Source organism: Desmodus rotundus, chromosome 3 (genome assembly GCF_022682495.2).
Source record: "Desmodus rotundus isolate HL8 chromosome 3, HLdesRot8A.1, whole genome shotgun sequence".
Lineage (NCBI taxonomy): Eukaryota > Metazoa > Chordata > Mammalia > Chiroptera > Phyllostomidae > Desmodus > Desmodus rotundus.
The window spans coordinates 111425060-111431005 of NC_071389.1; positions in this window are offsets into that span (position 1 = coordinate 111425060).

The window sequence follows — 5946 nt, forward strand, 5'->3', positions numbered from 1 at the left end:
AATCAGAAAGGTCCGGTTTCTAAGAGGAGAAAAATTTTCAAGAAAGATTTGAAAGGTTTGAGGACAGGCTTTGGTAGAAAGGAGAAAGCAAAGTTGGGATAAGAGGGAAAGCCTAAGATAATGGCTTGAGAGTAGAAATGAGAAGTATGATGCTGGAGAAAGAGCCCTAACCAAAATGTAATCTGGATAAATCATTTCTCTTTTCTGGGTCTTGGCTTTTCCAGCTTTGTTGTTCAGAGAAGAAAATTACATAGGGAAAGAAATGGCAATCAGGTTTGTCTAGCTGAACCAGGGTCTGAGTTGAAGTATTAAAAAAATTAAGGTGGGTTAGTGAGGAAGGGTAGTGAGGTATCTTGAAACTTGTATTAAGGAATTTCCCTAGCTTAGAACAGGGCATATGGTTCTTACCATTAAATTCCCTTTGGTTTTTACCATTAAAATTCCAAGATTGCTACCCGCTCTTTCCTGTTGTAAATGTTGGTTAACCTACTGAACATTACCAACGATCAGGGAAAGAAATCAAGATGGGGGCAAACCATTTTACACATCGGCAGCAATAGCAGTTCTACAAGAGGACTCCAGCAGAGTTTAAGTACAGGAAGACAGTGTCGTTGCAGGCAGCCAAAGAACATGAACTACAACCCTACAAAGAAATCAAAAAAGGCGATTTCAAAGACAATGACCCTTCCAGTATGCAGAATTACAGTCTCTGAACATAACAACTTGCTGGGCTCTATTTTGATTTTAGTGACTGCGTGACTCAAGATGAAGGGCTGCCAAGTTGATACCTAAAATCCCCTTCCATCTATATCTGGAGGGAAGTTGGAGGGGTGGCTGACAGTAGCTTGTATTCACCTATTTCTCAAAGTAAAGTCTTTAAAGATCCTAGCAAGGCAACTGAAAGGAATTCTTGGTTCCTTAGGCTGAAAAAGAGTAGAATGAGAAGTTTCCGGGTGGAAATAGAAGATAGAAGAGAAATAGGAAAAATGTAATGAGCCCAAAGGATTACTTTTCAATTGTATATAAGGTAAAAAATTGAGTGAAACAGTCTGAGTTCTCTTTGAAGAACTTTGGTGTGTTTTCCCTCTATAGCCACACTGAGACCAGAGTACTAGCTTACTAGTTTTCCTGGGGGAGAGAAGGAGAGAGAGAAATGAATGATGAAAACAATAATTGTTTTCTCTGAGCTAAAATCCCCAAGCTCTATTCTATTCTAAAGAAAGAAAACTGTCTCCCTGGGATTTTTTTTTCTTCTTTATCCCTCATGTTTTATTCAGGATTGAATAATGAGAGGGAGAGAAGTAAAAGAACGCTAAAGTTTATTGAGGGCCTTTTTATGCTAAGCACTTTCTTATCTACTATTTCTTATTAACATCTTTATAGATGAGGCAACTGAAGGGTCAGAGTATTTAAGTAACTTAAAGTCTTCCCATTATAAAAGGGAGAAGTGGGTCCTGGCTGGTGTGGGTCAATGTATTGAGTGCCAGCCTATGAACCCAAAGGTCACAGGTTTGATTCCCAGTCAGGGCAGGCAGGGTTGCAGGCCAGGTTCCCAGGCAACCAACTGATGTAACCAACTCTCACACATTGATCTTCCCTCCCTCTCTTCCTCTTTCTTTCCTCTCTCTCTAAGAAGTAAATAAATAAAATCTAAAAAATAAAAATAAAAGGGAGAAGTAACATTTGATCCCAGTTCAGCCAAGCTCTGGGTCCACACCAAATGGCAATGAATCAGGTCTACTCTAGATCATTAGGCACCAGGGGGATCAGATGAGTTTCGTGGCTTAGAGCAGAGTTCTCAAACTTGAGGAGGGTTCAGTATAGCAGAATCTCTTGCAGAGCTTTTAAAATCCAGATTGCTGGAGTTCACCTCCAGAGATTCTGAGCCTATAGATCTTGATTGGGGTCTGAGAATTTATATTTCTACCAAGTTCCCAGGTGATGCAGATGCTACCATTCCATCCAGCTCCATTTTTGAGAATCACTGGCTTAGAGCTAATATATGTCAAATAACAGAAAAGCACCTTCAAGCACATGTTCTAAAGAAAGTGGAGTTAAGGAACGTGGCAGTGCCACATTTGTATAGGAAGCTAGCACATCCCCACGTGTCCTTATTCTGAATTCTCCTTATTCTGAAAGCTGATAGAACCACATTTTCTTGATTTCTGGTTTCATGGCAAGATTTCACCAACAAAACATTCTGATTTGTAAATGTGTACAGTTATAGGATGCTGTATTTGTGGATTTTTCTACTTGCTAAAATTTATTTCTAAGCCCAAAATTAACCCTAGCAGTGCTTTTGAAGTCATACATAGCCATGTTCAGAACTGTGAAAAATTTGAGTTGCTCAAAGCACATGCATGTTCTCAGCTGAGGTCAACCAAGGGGACACTCCACATTCTTGTTTCAGATCTCTTTCTGAAACATCCTGTTTGAGGTCCATTTAGTGCCATGTTTTTCACAGTTTTGTGCTTTTTCTTGGAAATTTTGCTGTTTCTAAAGGTCTTCAAGCATAGTGCTGAATGAAGTGCTATCTAGGGTCCTAAGTTCGAGAAGGTTGTGTTGTGCCTCGCAGAGAAGATATGTGTGTTGGACAAGCTTTGTCCAGGCCTGATTCACAGGGCTATTGGCTATAAATTCAATGTTAGCAATTCAACAATATGTATTAAAAACGATGTCTTCAAAAAAAACATGATCAGTTGATGAAAATGTTGTGACTGGATTTGTAGGAACCTAACCCCATATTTCCCTTAGGAGCAATGGTTCAGTGTTCACTAATTCAGTGTGTGCAGCAACACTGCAGAATGTAACTACTGTGAACAATGAGAACTGAATATACACTCTAAGGAATCTGATGGGGTACGGTGCAGGAAAGTACCATAAAAATCAAGATAAGAATGAAAGCAGAAAAACTTGAAAATTGACTCAAAGACTACATAAGGCTTGACAAATGCAAATATATATTTATATAAATGTTATGCAAACTATATTGTTTCTCTAGTTATTTCATATGCAGAATATAGGGAACTATTAGTGATAATAGTTATTGTAACACTTCTGGCCAAGATTGAGGCATAAGTAGACACACTGTGCCTCCTCGCACAACCAAAAGAAGGACAACAACAATTTAAAAACAAAAAACAACCAGAACTGACAGAAAATCGAACTGTATGGAAGTCTGACAACCAAGGAGATAAAGAAGAAACATTCATCCAGACCAGTAGGAGGGGCGGAAATGGGCAACCGGGTGGAGAGGACTTACAGCAAGGTGGTGGCTGGTGGACCCAGCGAGGTGGTGGATTGTGGAACTGGGCAGGCCAGGCTGCAGCTGGCAGACCCCGAGGCCCCACATTCGTGCATAGATAAACTGGGAGGATTGGTGGTGCAGCGAAACAAACCACACAACCCAGGGCTCCAGAGTGGGGAAATAAAGCCTCAAACCTCTGATTGAAAACACCTGTGGGGGTTGAGGCAGCAGGAGAAACTCCCAGCCTCACAGGAGAGGTCATTGGAGAGACCCACAGGGGCCTAAAGTGTGCACAAGCCCACCCAGTCAGGAATCAGCACTAGAGGGGCCCAATTTGATTGTGGGTAGCAGAGGGAGTGACTGAAATCCAGCAGAGAGTGGAGCAAGCACCATTGATCCCTATCAGACCCCTCCCCCACATACAGCATCAGAGCGCAGCTAGGAGCGCTACCCCGCCCTGTGGACACCCAAGACTCTGCCCCTTTATGTAACAGGTGCGCCAAGACAAAAAAAAATGGCCCAAATGAAAGAACAGATCAAAGCTCCAGAAAAAATACAACTAAGCAACAAAGAGATAGCCAACCTATCAGATGCACAGTTCAAAACACTGATATCAGGAAGCTCACAGAATTGGTTGAATTTGGTCACAAATTAGATGAAAAAATGCAGGCTATGCTAAGAGAAACAAAGGAAAATGTATAGGGAGCCAATAGTGATGCGAAGGAAACTGGGACTCAAATCAAATCAATGGTGTGGACCAGAAGGAAGAAAGAAACATCCAACCAGAAAAGAATGAAGAAACAAGAATTCAAAAAAATGAGGAGAGGCTTAGGAACCTCCAGGTCACCTTTAAATGTTCCAACATCCGAATTATAGGCGTGCCAGAAGGAGAAGAGGAAGAACAAAAAATTGAAAACTTATTTGAACAAATAATGAAGGAGAACTTCCCTCATCTGGCAAAGGAAATAGACTTCCAGGAAGTCCAGGAAGCTCAGCAAGTCCCAAAGAAACTGGATCCAAGGAGGAACACACCAAGGCACATCATAATTATATTACCCAAGATTAAAGAGGAGAGAATCTTAGAAGCAGCAAGAGAAAAGGACACAGTTACCTACAAAGGAGTTCCCATAAGACTGTCAGCTGATTTCTCCAAAGAGACCTTACAGGCAAGAAGGGGCTGGAAAGAAGTATTCAAAGTCATGAAAGGCAAGGACCTACATCCAAGATTGCTCTATCCAGCAAAGCTATCGTTTAGAATGGAAGGGCAGATAAAGTGCTTCTCAGATAAGGTCAAGTTCAAGGAGTTCATCATCACCAAGCACTTATTCTATGAAATGTTAAAGGGATTTATCTAAGAAAAAGAAGATCAAAAATATAAACAATAAAAATGACAGCAAACTCACAGTTATTAACAACCACACCTAAAACAAAAACAAAAACAAACTAAGCAAACAACTAGAACAGGAACAGAACCACAGAAATGGAGATCGCATGGAGGGTTATCAACAGGGGATTGGGAGAGGGAGAGAGGGGGGAAAGGTACAGAGAATAAATAGCATAAATGGTAGGTAGAAAATAGACAGGAAGAGGGTAAGAACAGTATAGGAAATGTAGAAGCCAAAGAACTTGTAAGTATGACCCATGGACATGAACTACAGGGGGGGAATGTGGGAGGGAGGGGGTGTGCAGGATGGAGTGGAGCGAGGGGGGGAAATGAGACAACTATAATAGCATAATAAATAAATATATTTTTAAAAATAGTTATTGTAACATCTCAATCTTCTCCTACTATTTCCTTGCAGATATTTCATGTTTAAAGAATGACTTCTGTGCCCCTATCTCCATCAATTCTGTCTTTCTAGAACTGTCAGAACCTCTGTACTAATGCCAGGCTTCTCATGGTCAGTACTCAGGCTTCTGAGGAAGAAGGACAGGGGCCTCACAGTTGCTGTTTATCTCACTCCTGTTGTAACTAGAGAACAATGGGTCCTGCTGATGAGCATAATACTTCCATTGTTGGCATGGTGACTTAAGATGGGACTCTGACTCAGGGCTCAGTTCCTGCTCCTCTCCCTTGGTTCTGAGTTTCTCAGATTAGCCACTTTCAAAGATGTGCTGTCATGCTCCGAAGCCAGAAGAGGAATGCAGTACCCAATACAATGCAGAACCATACACACACAAATGCTGCAAAAGTGGCATGGAACTCAGACCAAACTGGACAGAGAGAAAGAGAACTTCCTTCTCACAGGTTTGGGTGGGGTTTTCTCTATAGAATGCTACAGTCCTCAGCATAAGCATAGCAGAAATGAAAGGTCTGAGGAGGAGGGGCCCCATTCACATGGATGGGACCGTGGCAGGACTCACATTGTGTCAGAGAAATTCAAGATCATTGCCAGTTAAGCATATGAAGGTACTCTCATTTTGTTTGTTGTTTATTTTTAAGTTTTAACTGGAAAAGTCTGTGGTTTTTATGCACATTGTTACAGTCTTCAAGCTGTCACAGAATCAAGGCGAATTTTGTGTGCTATTGACAGTTCATTCCACTCCTACCAGTTACAGTTATTTCCTCTGTGACATTTAATGGCCAGTATGAAAGGGGCTGGGAGTTCCTGTTTTCTCAGCTTATGCTCCTGAGTTTAAACTCTGATGTTTCCTCTTATGTCGCATTGGTTTTGTCTTTGTCTTTAGCCATGACTGAT